The sequence below is a fragment of the Sus scrofa genome, chromosome 7 (assembly GCF_054392235.1).
Source record: "Sus scrofa isolate SSC_HxYL_T2T_F1_AM1 chromosome 7, Sscrofa_HxYL_maternal_Yorkshire_Landrace_v2.0, whole genome shotgun sequence".
In the NCBI taxonomy this organism is placed as follows: Eukaryota; Metazoa; Chordata; class Mammalia; order Artiodactyla; family Suidae; genus Sus; species Sus scrofa.
In genome coordinates, this window is record NC_139389.1 from 122,343,756 (window position 1) to 122,359,083 (window position 15,328).

The 15,328-nt window shown below is 48.4% G+C and overlaps 1 protein-coding gene across 34 annotated transcripts in view; it reads right to left on the bottom strand.

The window, feature by feature from the left end:
* FOXN3 (forkhead box N3) overlaps positions 1-15,328 on the bottom strand; it is a 415,372-nt gene that overhangs the window by 216,741 nt on the left and 183,303 nt on the right. For 2 of the 34 annotated variants that reach the window (XR_014809134.1, XR_014809131.1), the window contains exon 4: positions 12,984-15,121. The gene's annotated coding sequence lies outside the window, so the exon portion shown is untranslated. 34 annotated transcript variants of the gene reach the window in all.

The window sequence follows — 15,328 nt, forward strand, 5'->3', positions numbered from 1 at the left end:
CTTATTTCAATCCATCACTGATGGAGAAGAGGAAGTTCAAGGGCGTGACCAACAAGCAATGGTCCCAGAAGACAAAGGCCCATCCGTGTGTGTCCCAAGACCTCTGCGGGGAGTGTGTGGAGCAGATAGGCCCAGAATTCTATAAATTCTCCGCACTTGGCCATCGAGACCCAGGGTGGCCTCGTTCACCATCCAAAACTAAAGAGGAAAACAAACCAGCTGCCTCCCAACTTGGCTCCTTGGTCCTTAATGTGAAGAAAGTCAGGTTTCGAAGGTACTCGAACAGGCAATGTTAGGGGTGGGAGAAGCTCGAAGCTCTAGGGATGTGGACCCAGAATCCGAATCCATCCCCAGCCCCCACTGTGGGGTTGCAAGCCCCTCTCCAGCCTCAGCTCCTTCCTCTGTCAAAGGACACGGCCCCCCACCCCGTACCTCTGGTTAGGCTTGACTCTGAACGTGGTCAGTGTAGGCAGAAACTCGTCGCTACTTCTTTGGGCTGCTCCATCAGTTTCCTAGGACTGCTGTAAAAAGGTGCCACAAACCGGGTTGGCTTTAAAATAACAGAAACGTATTCTCTTATAGTTCTGGCCTGACGTCCAAAATTCAAGTATCGGCAGGGTTGGTTCCGTCTGGAAAGTTCTGAGAGAAAACATGGTCCATGCCTCTTTCCAAGGCTCTGGTGCTGCCGGCAGCCCTTGAGCTTCATGGCTTGGAGACGCATCACTCTGACCTCTGTCTCCAGCTTTGCGGAATTTGGTATTCGCCCCGCGTGTCTCTCTCCTCTTCTCATGCGGGCTCCAGGTACATGGGATGAAGGCCCGCCCCAGGCCCACCTGTCCTAATCTTACCTTGACTGTATCTGTGACGACCCTATTTCCAAAGAAGATCACATTCACCTGTACTGAGGGTTAGCGATTCGACGCATCTCTCGGAGGCGCACGATTTAACCAATGCTTTGCTTAGGCAGGCAGACCCAGGGCGCCCTGAGAAATCCAACGACGACCCTGTGTGACTAAGCCGCCACTTCTGAACAGATCATCTGAAAACCTTCCCAGCCAACTCCCAACAGGCTGAGACTGAGCAGGACACAAGCCAGGTGACAGCCAGGAATGGGTGCCCCATCCCCCCCAAAACCTGCACACCTCAACACCAGGGCAAACAAATGGCTCAGAGTGTGCACAGCAAACATTTCACACAGGGCCAGATTACATTTCATAAAACTCAACCACTGCTAAGAAAACAACCATCTGGCAAGAAATCACACCTGCACAGACGGCAGGCGTGGCCACAGTGAGGCAAGAGAGACACGGTGATGGTGACAGAGGGGCCAAAGGGAAGGGAGAGTCGAGGGTGTGACTCGTCCGGAGCAGGAAGTTGGGGAGGAGAGATGGGGACAGTCACAAGTGCCCCCCATCACCTCCGACATCGCTGAGGGTTCGTGAAACGCCTCTGGATAAAGGAAATGCAATCAGGAGAAATGTACAATGAGAAAGAAACCAACAGCCCCACACTGACACACACAGCCTCAGAGATCTGGCCAGGTGCCCACGGCCCCGCCACGCACACACCTAGGACCGCCTTTCCACGTGAAGAGGATCCTTGGAGCTACCTGCTCTCTAATCCTGGGCTCCCAGGAGCACTGGCAGAGTGTTCAGAAGAGTGGCTGTGAGATGCTGGCAGGAACGACAGAGCCAGGGGGCAGCTCCAGCACCGCCAGTGAGTTCCCATCCACGCAACTCCAAACAGTTCAAATGTGGGCCTGAGAATAGGCTTGCAGGTCACACACAACCCAGGGCCACCCACCGTGCCCACGCAGGAAGGGTCTTCCGCAGAGCGAGCGTGGGGAGGGCAGGGCAGGGCTTCTCCCCGACACTTGCTCCAGCCTTTCAGAAACCATCCCCTGACACATGACACTGTGGTGTGGGCTGCCCCACCCTGCTCCTGTGCCTCGGGCAGAATGTTCGTTCTCAGCAGACCACCAGGACACTGGGGATCTGCCACAGGTCACAACCTGTAGCTGGTGGTCATCGTGTGTGTCTAACAACAGCAAGGCGCAGGGAGGATAACGGGTTCTCCCGGGCAGATGGTTTGGGAACCACGGATCTAGGCCAATGTGGCTCCCAGGTGAATTACTAAATAAACACACTGAACCAACCCAGTGGGACCGCAAGGGGAGGATAACTGAACGGAATGGAGAAATCTCAGGTTCAGGGAGATGCAGACACTTGGCCTTGGTCACAGAGCTGGCTAGGGACCCCGTCCGCACCAGAACCCAGAGACCCGCGACAGCTACCTCAATGCGCCATGTACCAACCAAGCTTTCTAATAACCCTCTCTTGTGCAACACATACCCTGTTCGTCACCCCATATAAAAACCAAGATGCCATCGCCCCTCCCCTGCCCGCCCACGGCACCTGTGTGGATGTCGTACCTCACGACGGGCTTGTATTTCTTCTTATGCTCGTCTCTCCCACAGGACAGGGGTCACCCCGGTTTTCCTGATGCCTAACGCAAAGCCTGCCTAGAAGCACGAAATCAACATTTGCTGAATGAATGAATGAGTTATGAGAAAGTCTCGGGAACCATATAGGAGGAGTACCATTCCCTTATTGCTTGCAAGAGTATTTCTCTGCACAACCCCCTCCATATAAACTAGTCTCTATGGATGAAGGCAAAACATTTTTTTGGCTGCACCTGCTGCATATGGAAGTTCCCAGGCCAGGGACTGAATCCGAGCCTCAACCGCAACCTAGGTCACAGCTGCAACAACAATGAATCTTTAACCCACGGTGCTGGGGCCAGGGATTGAACCCAAACCACCACAGAGACCACACTGGATCCTTAACCCATGGCACCACAGAAAGAACTCCAGGAAAGACTTTTACGGGAAGTTAAAGAACCAGAGATAAGGACTGTTAAGAGTTTAATCAAGACAGATACTTAAGTTAAAAACCCTCCAACAATCCTCTGATTCCACTGGTCACAGTTTCTGGGCATTCTGCATTCCGTGCATAATATATGTATCAACAAACAGGATCTATGCTCACAGGCAAGATCTTCGTGGATTTCATCGACGGCTATGATACTAATTAGCAGGTAGCTCACAACAGTGTCCACAGACTTATTCAAAGAGTAAAATTCAAAGACATACTGAGTAATTTATGAAACAAAAATGTGAGGGTAGGTTTGAGCCTATTTTCAAAGGTCACAAACAGAAATGATAAATCACTTGTAAAAAAGATTTAATGTTCAGTGACTCAAAACAAGACACACAAAGGAAAATAAATCCCATGTAAATGGCACAAGTTCAGGTGCCGTTTAATCAGTCTTGAGGAAGGAGGTAAGCAAGGAGATGATACAGTGGAAAGAGGAGCAGTTCTGGACTCTGCACCCAGATATACGAGTTTCTAGCAAGTGACTTGCACTGTCTGGACCTCAGATTCTTCTCTAAACCACCATCACCTTCCAGGATTGCAGCGAAGAGACCTCTATCAAAGAATTTAGGAACAGCAGCGGTAAAGAAAACCCACTGTGCTCCAGTTCACTTTAACAAAAGTCATCCAATGTCTTTTTTTTTTTTTTTTCTTTTTTTCTTTTTTAAGGCCACACCTGCGGTACATGGAAGTTCCCAGGCCAGGGGTAGAATCGGAGCTGCAGCTGCAGGCCTATGCCACAGCCACAACAACACCTGGCTTAGGCCGCAGCTTGTGGCAACGCCAGATCCTTAACCCACTGAGCGAGAGCAGGGATCAAACCCACATCCTCACAGAGACCACGTTGGGTCCTTACCCTGATGAGCCACATTGGGAACTCCAATTCAGCCAATTGCGTAGGGCAGGGTCAGTCAATTCTCCTGTATGGCTTGAACCACCTCTTTCTCTACCAACTATAAAACACTCCTCGGTCACCGCATTTGGTGCTATGACTCTCTTCCTTTTGTTAATTCCTGGTAAGGTGGCAGCTCTTGGCCACTGAAGGCAGAAAGGCAGTTATCTGGGCAAGACCACAGTCTTACAGGAGACTGAAAAAAAAAAGACTAGGAAGCAGTGTTCTTCTTAATTAGAGAAAGCTCTTCATACAGGGTACACAAAGCTTATTAACACTAAATACATAAGTCTTCCAGCAAAGCTGCATCTAAATTTATTTTAAAAGACTTGAATTGGTGACTTTCAGCTTGTCCATCCTCTCATAAGGTCATCTCAAGAATATTCACCAGGCATGCAAACTGGTGCAGCCACTATGGAAAAGAGTCTGGGGGAGCTGCTCGTTGCCATGAGCTGTGGTGCAGGTCGCAGGCATGGCTTGGATCTGGTGTTGCTGTGGCTCTGGCGTAGGCCAGCAGCTACAGCTCCAATGAGACCCCTAGCCTGGGAACTTCCATATGCCACAGGTATGGCCCTAGAAGACAAAAGACCCCCCCCCCAAAAAAAAAGAAGAAGAAAAGATAGATAAGCAACAAAGATTTACTATATAGCACAGGGAACTCTGCTCAAAATCTTTAATAACTTATAATGGAAAATAATCTGAAAATATATATAGAACTGAACCACTCTGCTGTACACCTGAAACTAACACAATATTGTAAGTCGACTATATTTCAATTAAAAAAAGAGAGAGAGAGAGAGGAACTAGACAAAAATACTCTGAAATGTAAAAAAAAGGTTTACCATATGCCAGGCCTCATGCTGGCCCCAAGGGATGCAGAAGTGAACTCCAGGCGGTCCCTGGCCCGTCTCAGCCTGGGGTGGGGAGTGAAGGGAGATACTAACGGGATCACTGCACTGCGAAATGAGTACTGAAAAATAAGGGGCAAAGTGGGAACAAAACCTCCTGTGGTCAGGGGTGCAGCTCAACTGGGTCTGTCACGGTGAGAATGCAGCGTCCAGAGGAGAAACGAGGAGATGCACTCCAGGCAGAGGGAACGGCCTATGCAAGGCCAAGGCCAAGTCGGCAGTAGAGCCTGTGGCCTGGTGGGGGGACAGAGAGCCCTGGGATTTGGCGGAAGGACTGGAAAATCAGAACAACGACGAGGGAAGAGGATAAAATGGAAGATGCTTCCTTTAAATGGTGGTGGTGGGGGGCGGACCAAAAAGCATTAAAAAGAGATGGAAGAGGGAGTTCCCGTTACGGCTCAGTGATTAACGAATCCGACTAGGAACCATGAGGTTGCAGGATCGATCCCTGGCCTTGCTCAGCGGGTTAAGGATCCCGCATTGCTGTGGCTGTGGTGTAGGCCGGCAGCTACAGCTCTGATTGGACCCCTAGCCTGGGAACCTCCATATGCCGCAGGAGCAGCCCTAGAAAAGGCAAAAAGACCAAAAATAAATAACTAAATAAAAAGAGATGGAAGAGATTGGAAGAGGTACAAGTGTCCTAAGTTCACTTTGCAACAGTTCCCTTACACAAAGGACTTATTTTAGTATCTGCTTCGCTAATGGAAAGAAATCCAAAGAAGACGTTCAATTTTTTTTTTTTTTTTAAAGGGCAAAAACAGCATTTGGTTTGTTTCAGAGAGCACCCCAAGCAGCAAGCGAGGCTCCACCATCCTCCCGGGAATGACACTCGGCATCACAGCACCAAGCCGCCAGGTAATGCCTTCTTAGCTTTACACCACTGCTGCTTACAAAAGTTTTCACAGCAACGCTCTGTTTTCGGACAGTGGGGAAAGCCCTGTATACCAGCCACGGTCATTTGTGGACATTCTTTGAATTCTAATGTGCAAAAAAAACATTGCTAATTTTTTTTTTTAATAGACCATCAGATAAATTCTAAAACAGGCTGGATTTTAGATGCTAGTAAAGAATCATGTAATTTGATTTTACGAGGGATAATGGTTTGCGGGGGGGATGTTTGTATGTGTTTGAGAGTTCTTATGTATCGGAGATACATTTTGAAATATCTATAGATACAATGATATGCTGCATGAATTTTGCTTTAAAACAATCCAGCAGGGCGGGGGGGTGGGGGTGGGAGAGGGGGCGGGGGACGGCAGATGAAACAAGATGGGTCACATGTTAATGACATATATGGGGGGTGGGCTCCCATGACAGTTACACTGTACACTAAAATCCATTAGACTATAGTAGGTTTTTACTTTTATTTTTTACTTTTTTTGTCTTTTGTCTTTTCAGGGCACCACCAGCAGCATATGGAAGTTCCTAGGCTAGGGGTCAAATCATAACTGTAGCTGCCAGCCTACACCACAGCCACAGCAACGCAGGATCTGAGCCGTGTCTGTGACCTACACCACAGCTCATGGCAACGCCAGATCCTTAACCCAGTGAGCAAGGCCTGGGATCAAACCCATGTCCTCACAGGTACTCGTTGGATTCATTAACCACAGAGCCACGATGGGAACTCCCAGAGTAGTTTTTAAAGTGTAGTTGACTTACAATGTTGTGCCAACTTCTGCTGTATAGCACAGTGTGACCCACTCATACATATAAGCACATTCTTTTTCTCATATTCTCCTCCATCATGTTCTATCACAATAGATTAGATGTAGTTCCCTGTGCTATACCGTAGGATATAATATTAAAGCCTTCCATAACGCAAGCATAAGAAAAGCAAAAAAAAAAATATATATATATATATATATGAAAGGCAGATTTTATAGGCCCAGCTCCAGAGTCTGATCTTGGTTCTGAAACTTCAGTGTAAAGCATCACTCGGGGAGCATGGGTAATTGCAGATTCCGAGGCACCACCACCAGAAATTCTCGGGAAGTCTGGGCTAAAGCTCAGAAATCCGCATTTCTAATAAACACGCTGGATTATTCTCAAGTTGGTGCTCAGAGCCACACTTGGAGACAAACCACTCAAGATACTAGGACGCCCTACAGGGTTGTGACAAAACTCGTTTGTGCCCTCTGGCAGCCCTGTTCAGATGGGCTTGAGGGGAGACCGTTAAGTGGACGGGAGATGGAAAGGGGTTGGGAGGCTCCTGCACCAGCCAGCAAACAATGAGGGGCAGCAGCAGTGGGGGCGCAGCGGAAGGGACAGCCAGAGGGCCATGAAGGAGGCAGAACCAAGGGACACTTGTAACTGGCTGGGTATGGAGCTGACAAAGAGGGAGGTACCAGGGATGACCCCAAAGAGGCCCCCAAGGGCCAAGTCTTCCACTTGCATTCCCCCCCCCCAGCATCCTGCACAACACCCCCCACATTCCAAGAACTCGAGGTGGGTGAATGACCAAAGGAATGAAAGAAATCCCTATCTGACCCTGTTTCCCGAAGAACTTAAGAGTTAAGAAGACCGTGAGATCCTGAGACAATGCAAGGAGGCAGGTCACTCACTTCTTTCCTCTATCAACTCTGAATTCCAGAAGGGTCAAGACAGTCACAGGAAGTGGTGCCCCAACAAATAAAAGCGATGTTCAGTGAAAAGAGAATCCATTAAGTAAAAATAAGAGCAAAACATTTAAAAGGAAAAATAAGCTGCAGACTGTTTGTCTGTTTACAAATCTGATCCTAGGAGTTCCCGTTGTGGCACAGTGGTTAACAAATCTGACCAGGAACCATGAGGTTGTGGGTTCCATCCCTGGCCTTCCTCAGTGGGTTAAGGATCCGGCGTTGCCATGAGCTGTGGTGTAGGTTGCAGACACGGCTCGGATCTGGCGTCGCTGTGGCTCTGGCGTAGGCCAGTGGCTACAGCTCCGATTTGACCCCCTAGCTTGGGAACCTCCATATGCCACGGGAGCAGCCCAAGAAATGGCAAAAGGACCAAAAAAAAAAAAAAAAATTTGATCCTAAAGTTAAATCTACAGAAAAGCCTTCAGTTCTGGCTATGGTCTTTTTCTCTATAAATTTCTGGGCAGCAGGCCGTGGAGGACGGGGCTGCTGCAAAAACCCTGAAGGTGTAAGCAGGAATCACTTGCCTCCGGCTCTGTATCTTTGCCTGTGCCCTGCCTTTGCTCTGAAATGCCTAAGGGCTTCTCCCCCGCCTGCCTTAGGAGCCAAATCTAAACTCCTCAGCATGGCACTCAGGACCCCCGCCTCCCTGCCCGGTCCAGCTCAAGCGACTTCCCCAAAGCTACTTTCCCTCTCTGTCCCACGGGAGCCCTCAGCGCTAGCCAGCCAGCCGGAGAAAAGCAAACGCAAACGTCCCAGATCTTGCTTCAACCCTGGGCTGTGTCACCTTAGCACATCAATGAATTTCCTGGAGCCTCAGTTTCCCCACTTGCAAGAAGAACACACGATCTACTTTACAAGTGTGGGAAAACAACAAGATCATGGATGTGGAAGCCTCACGCGATTACACGCAGCCCCCAGCAAGACCTGTGAAAAAATGTCAATTCCCATTTTTCATACCCAGTCTTTCCCCATATGCATCCCAACTTCACATCCAAGCGAACCGTAATGACCCCCGTGACCTCTGTCTCCCCGTCACCAGCCCCAAGTCGGGGCCATCCAGCTCCTGAAATTCTGTCTCCTCTCCAGGATCCCTCCTGTGGCTCTGCTGACCCTCCAGGATCATTTCCTCCTTCGGATTCTCGAACCATGTAATTCTGGCCACTGGACCATCAATCCCTTGGCAGTGAGCAAATGATGCTTTTAACTTTCTTGGTCTTTTCTTATCTTTACCCAGTCCATTGCACCAGAGTTTCATAATCTCTTGGTCTCTCCAGTCCCTGGCATGAAGTCAGTACATCCCTCCCCCCCCGCCCCCCATTTTGAACATCTCAATGTGACGACAGGCACTGGTCCATGATGGGTATTACCAAGAACCATGACCCAATCTCTTGATCTTGCAAATCCGGACAACTTGTGTTGGAGAGCTGTCTGGAACAGGGGCCTAGAGTTCATAATTTCTGGTAATCACTCATCCCCGTGATTACAGGCAATTTGAGGGCAGCTGGCAGGAAGAAGGAGCCACCAAAGAAAAACGTTGCTCGTTGGAGAACCACCAGCCCCAAATCTAAGGAAATGCAATACAAGAAAGATGAAGTCATCAATCACAGAGACTGCAGTGGAGCAAAAGGAAGGCTTCATGACAGCCCCAGAGCACTCTGGTGTGAAAACCTCCGTCATCTGGGAGAGAGAGATGCTGAGGGGACCCAAAAAGGAAGCGGAAATCACAAGATACTCCAAAGTTACTTATTAATTTTTGTGTGCATTATTAAAAGGTTTCCAAAGACCAGAGGCTCTCCAGAAAATTGTTTGCTGCAGGCATGTTTCAAGCCCAAGCACAGAGGAAAGGGTGGTCTGAGCAGCCGTCTCGATCCAGGGGTCCCTGGCCCTGTGGGGATCAGGGCTGAATATCTGATGCAGGGAGCAAACAAGTCTGTGTGTCTGGGACGATGACAGAGACACTGTACAGACATGATGGGGCTGGGGCACTGGGGCATGGGGGCCATCCCAAGGGTTGGCCCAAAACCACCTCATCGAAGACAGCAATGAGAGAAAGCAGAAATCAAGAACCACACAGAGAAAACCAGGCGACAAAGAAGAGATGGGAACAGAGTCCCAGGGAACGGCAGGGATGAGCGTCCATGTGACCGCAGAGGGACAGAGGCAGCGGTTCCAGTCACCATGGACCCAAGATGCGCTTTACCGCTTGTGGCTGCTGGTCCACGGGACTGACTGTTGGGTCCCCGGAACAAGCACGCTTTTACTTAAGGCCACTTGGACAGCCTTCTTTTCCTTGCAACCAAATGTACCCTGACAACAACGCCAACGACATTCTCCTTTAAGTGAAACTAAGTAAGTTCCACCAGGAGATCCCTCTTAGAATCTATTTCAACTGACACCAGCTACTTCTGTCTGATTTATTACCTCGGTAAGCCCTCGCTTCTGGAAGAGGTAAGGGCAGCGATCTTCTTTAAAGCAGGACTGATTTTACACCGGCAGGGCCGGCGTGTGCAGCCCCGCATTACAACGCCCTACGCGATGCATCTAAACTAGTTTGGTCAGCTTATCCATTCCCTGAAAGCAGGGGACCCACCACATCAGCAACTCCGTTGCTAAGGCAACTGCTTACTTTCCATATCAACCGCACACTCGCTGCCATGGAGACACATATACAAGAAAAATTCCTCTCTCCAGCCAGGGACCAGATGGCAGGGAACTCGCCGAAGTCATGGGTTATGGGGCTCTATTAAATGGGATGTTTACTGGAGTGCTTTCCTCTCATCCTATCAGCGATGCCACTGGCCCTGAGTTACATTTGGAAGTTCTCCTTATGGGAAAGCAAAGGTTTGTTCTCTTCTGCCTACAAAACTACAGGCAGTAACTACAACTAACAGGTAAGTTATTTTTGAAATGATTCTGAACTCCGCCCATTATAAACCTCTTTTGTTTCTATTTTCCATGCTGAATATACCCCAAAATGAATCCTCTAGTCAAACACTAAGGGAAATTACTTTCCTCTAGAAATGAAAGAGAGGTTTGATTTCACCTTCTCTCTGATGGAGAAGTAAATCAGAAACCCTCTTTAGTTTCCATCAACTAAGTGCTAGATTTATATATACCTCTACTCTGACTTCCCTAGTGAGCTTGAAACTCACATATCAAATTCCCAACTTGATAGCTCCCCCTAGATGTTCAAAGGCCATCTCAAATGTAACATGGTCAAAGTAGAATGTTTTGCTCTAACCCCCACTCCACTTCCCAACAAACAGGTGCACCTACATCTTCATTTGCAAAGCCCAATCCTGGGCTAAACCAGCGTCCGCTGCCATCATCTCCAACTGGCACCATAGGAACAAGCCCCAAGCACATGCTGCCCCGCCCGTCCCTTTAAACATCTCATTCTCTCCTTGCTAACACACTTCCTAGAGGCCTTCTTTTCCATTCCTTGGACATTTCAAGCCACCGCCACCTCAGGGCCTTGGCACATGCTCTTCTCGCCATCCCAAATCCTTGCTTGGCCGCATCCCTCTTGCCATTCAAGCATTTAAGGTGTGGCCCGGTCAACTCCTCCAGGAAGCCGCCTACTCTGCTCCCCGCCCACCTCTAGTACCTCATCTTATTTTATTGACTTTGCTGCATATATCCATACACAGAACGCCTGTTTAACATGTAACTCCCTTTGGCCCTCCCGGCCCCCACCTGGGGATGGTCCAGGAGAAAGCAAGGGACTGTCCCAAGTCACCAGTGTATCCCCAGAACAGGGCCTGGCACTCCACAAATATGTGCGGCATGAATGAACCACTGCAGAAAATGCTTCTAAAACGACTGAAGTTATCTCTTTCTGTAAGTGCAGAGTCTAATTTTTACTTTGCAAACTAAGGCTTTTGTAGGGGCTCAGCATCATGGCTGTGAAGGCAGGTTCTCACTTTATGTGACTGCCTCTAGGGAAGAGTCTGGAAGGAGCTCAGCACTCTGTGAAGTATTCTGGGAGTACTTAGCGTGACTCTGCATCCCAGCTCTGGGCCACACTGCCTGTCCTCTGATGCCAAGAGACTGAATTTCCCCCCCCCCCCCGCCCCCGTCTACGACAGCCATAACAAGTCAGCGCTTGCTCACATGATTTGGCCTTTTCTTCCCAAAACAAAGTACATATGTATGAATGTTCTGCGCGCTGACTGTTTTCTGTCTCGTGACAGTTACACCATTTACGGGTCTTGTCCCTCAAGGATGACAGTCACCGCTTTCTATGGGGGCACTTCACAGAGATCAAAAAAATGGAAAGCAACGCTGACCTTGACCCCGCTGGGCCCCGAGGAGACCCCCACACCCTCCGCAGTGATGAAAGTAAGAGAAAGAAGGGTAATTGGACAGCCTCTCCCCCTGAGAGCAGTGCAGTCACTCCGCCTGTATTTACTGGTCTCCTGCTGAGTTCACAGGCAAAGGTACTCAAACAGCATGTACGCACGCACGCACGCGCACACACACACAGGCACAAATCAAAGGCTTCCTTCTCTTCTTGGAACTGCCTATAACCTCGCACAGCAAACCATCAAGTTATTATTAAAAGAACTACTTTACGCTACTCCCTATCTTCCACCATGTATTTCCCCTTGCTTTTCTTCTTATCGCACCTGGCACAGAATACATCTTCACCTCTATCAAGCTATTGCTTTTGAAGATATTAAATGCAATTTAACCAGAATATCTGGAAGCAAAGCCCTGATTAACTGGAATGTTTGAAAAAATGAGTCATCATTTCTGTTTTACTTAAGTTATCAGAGCAGTTTAAAGTTCTCCCCTTAGCATCCTAGTTCCCCACCAATTCTTCATACTTATTTATACAACCTCCCTGACCACTCATTTCTCTCTTTCCTCTTCTCTGACACTGATCCAACACACCCCTTAAGTCCAGCAACGTATATCTCCTAAGCAGCTAGGCCTCTGCGGCACAAAATCTCATGCCTGCTTAGTCACAGAGCCAGCATTTCATTTGGGGTTGCAATGGGCCCAGCTAAAAGACTACATTTCCCGGCCTTCTTTGCGGCCAAGAGGAGTCAGGTGGCCAGTCGCAGGCCAATAAGATGAAAGCAGAGTGTGGGGTTTCTGGAAAAGCTCCTTAAAATCGGTTAACTCAGTAGAATCCCTTTTCGTCTGCCCTGCATACCCTCTTGGCTTTCTAAAATGAGAACAAACTAGCAGGCGCCATCCTGGGCCAGGAGAAGGCTTTAAGAATGGAAACCAGCAATGTACTAAGAACAGCAGGGCAGAAAGACAGACAGAAAGTGGGTCTCTGTCCATTTCCTCGACTTACTTTATGTGACAGCAACACACTTCTAGCTTGTCTAATTCACTGTTATTTGGAATTTCTATTATAAACTGTCAAACCTCATTCTAACTAATCCATCCTTGGCGGTCTCATGTTCATTCAAGCTCTGTTAACAATTTAGTCATATGCTCTCCCCACCTCCCATAAGGAATATGTAACACTTACCCAACACTACCTTTTTTTTTTTTTTTTTTGGCTGTGCCCACAGCCTGCAGAAATTCCTGGGCCAGAAGTTGAGCCCGAGCCACAGCAGGGACAACACTGAATCCTTAACCACTAGGCCACCAGGGAACTCCATGCCTTACTATCTTTTATCTCAGCTCCAAGTGCCCCTTCTTTGGGGAGGGGAAGCCTCCTTGACTGACCTCAACAAGACCATTCATTTACTGACCTAGCCTACTTCTCACACCTGTGACAGTTTACTCTTTTTTTATTTATATTTGTGAAATGTCTCCTATTTCATTTGGATGTAAACTTCTAAAAGCCAAGAATCAAATCTTGCTTTTTATTTTAACTTCTGATATCACCAAATAATTCCTTTTTTTTTTTTTGGCCACCCTGCAGCACATGGAGTTCCCAGGCTAGGAACCTATGCTGCAGCTGTGGCCACGCCAGATCCTTTAACCCCCTGTGCCAAGCCGGGGATGGAACCTGCGTCCTGGCACAACAGAGATGCCGCCAATTCCACTGCACCATAGGAGGAATTTCTCACCAAATAATGCTATTGAATAAACTAACTAATAAGCAGAAGGTGTCCGAAGCCCCTGAAATGACAGGCCATGAGATACTGATGGCTACTAACACAGGGGCATTCATTCCACAGGAGCAATGGGAGTGAATTCCGACAGTCCAAAAACTTTAGGCTGGTATTGAAGCAAATATAGCCAAGGGATAAATTCTTACATGGCTGGTTAGATGTATTCACTGAGAGAAGCAGCAAATAAGTTAAGAGTGACAAGGGGGGAGAACAAGAATTAAACACTTTAAGGGGGACACAGGACCAAAATCTGCAAAAAAAAAAAAATGACCTGCCCAATAAACATGGTATCATCAAAACAAACTGCATTAGTCTTTATATGTGTGTGTGTGTATTTATGTATGTGTATTTTCATTATCATCCGTTTCAAGTGAAAAATGTCCATTGGGAAGGCAGTGGCATTTTCTAAAAAAATCTGCCATCACATTGCTAAAGCTTAAGAGCATTAAGATGGCCCAGGGCTCCATGAGAGGGTATGGCTTTATCCCAACAAACCCATCACTATCTATGAAAGCAAAACCCATGACTTTCAAATAGGAGATCAGTGCGCCAACTTTCTCTATCATTGACCGCAGAGATCATCATCCTGCAGCTAATGTAACTTCAAAGGGAAATCCTAGAGATTCTTCAGCTCGACAGGGGAGGTTCTGAGAATACTTCTTGCTGGCTGCCTACCCAGGCAGTGCATCCACAAAGAAGTATCTCAGAGACCCACCTAGGTACCACCGAGCCCGACCTACGAGAATGCAAAGTGAGGCTGGACAGATACGTCAATGGGGTCCTTCAGTGCAGAAGCAGCAAGCTTTCCAGAAGACTTGCATAGACCCTCCTCAAGGTCGATAGCAGGGGAGTCACCGTGGGGACTGCAAAAAAGCAGGTGTCCTAGAAATGGAAGGGCCAGAAAAGCAATGATGCGAGAAACAGGAAACATAAATAAAAGGGGGAGAGAGTGCTGAAGAAGGGCTTCTGCCGCTGAGCCCCGTTAGCAAGGAGGGAACTCTGCAGGTGGGGCTCACTGGACCACGAGGGCTTTCTAGGCTGTGGCCACACACGTTCCATCCTGTAACCTTTGGAGCACTGAGCCTATACTAAGTAGAGTAGGTCCTGAGCACAAGAGGTGCTTTAAAAAGTTTGTCAAATGAATGTATGAGCAACAAACAGACAACAGAAATGTCCTCCCAGCCAAAGCATCTATGCCTGGAAGAACCAGGAAGGGCAGTGGGCAATGGTGGACAACAGGTATACCCAGACTTCTTGGCCTCACCGAAGATGTGGGTATGAAGCACTTCTTCCAGGGTCTGTGTCATGGGAGTATGTTTATTTCAGGCTCCTAAGAGACACAGCTAACAGCTCAACCTTCCGAGGCAACACAGCCCATATAAAACGGACAATAAAAAGCAACCTGCTGGACAGCGGGCCCTGCTGCTGTTTGGGGCAGCCCCAGACCAGGGACAAACAGGACTGTCACTTGGCCCAGAGGCCACGGAGGATTCTTACACACCTCATCTCACGTTTGCATAACCCATCCCCAGACGTGACCCTGGTTTTTAGTAATTTACTCATCAGGACCGAATTGCACAGGTTTTCAAACAGCACTGTTTAGCTCCCAAGATAACATATATATATATATATTTTTTTTGTCTTTTCTAGGGCCGCTCCCGCGGGACATGGAGGTTCCCAGGCTAGGGGTCTAATCAGAGCTGTTGCTGCTGACCTACGCCAGAGCCACAGCAATGCCAGATCTGAGCCACGTCTGCGACCTACACCACAGCTCACGGAAACGCCAGATCCTTAACCCACTGAGCGAAGCCAGGGATCGAACCCACAACCTCATGGTTCCTAGTTGGATTCGTTAACCACTGAGCCACGACGGGAACACCCCAAAATAATATTATTA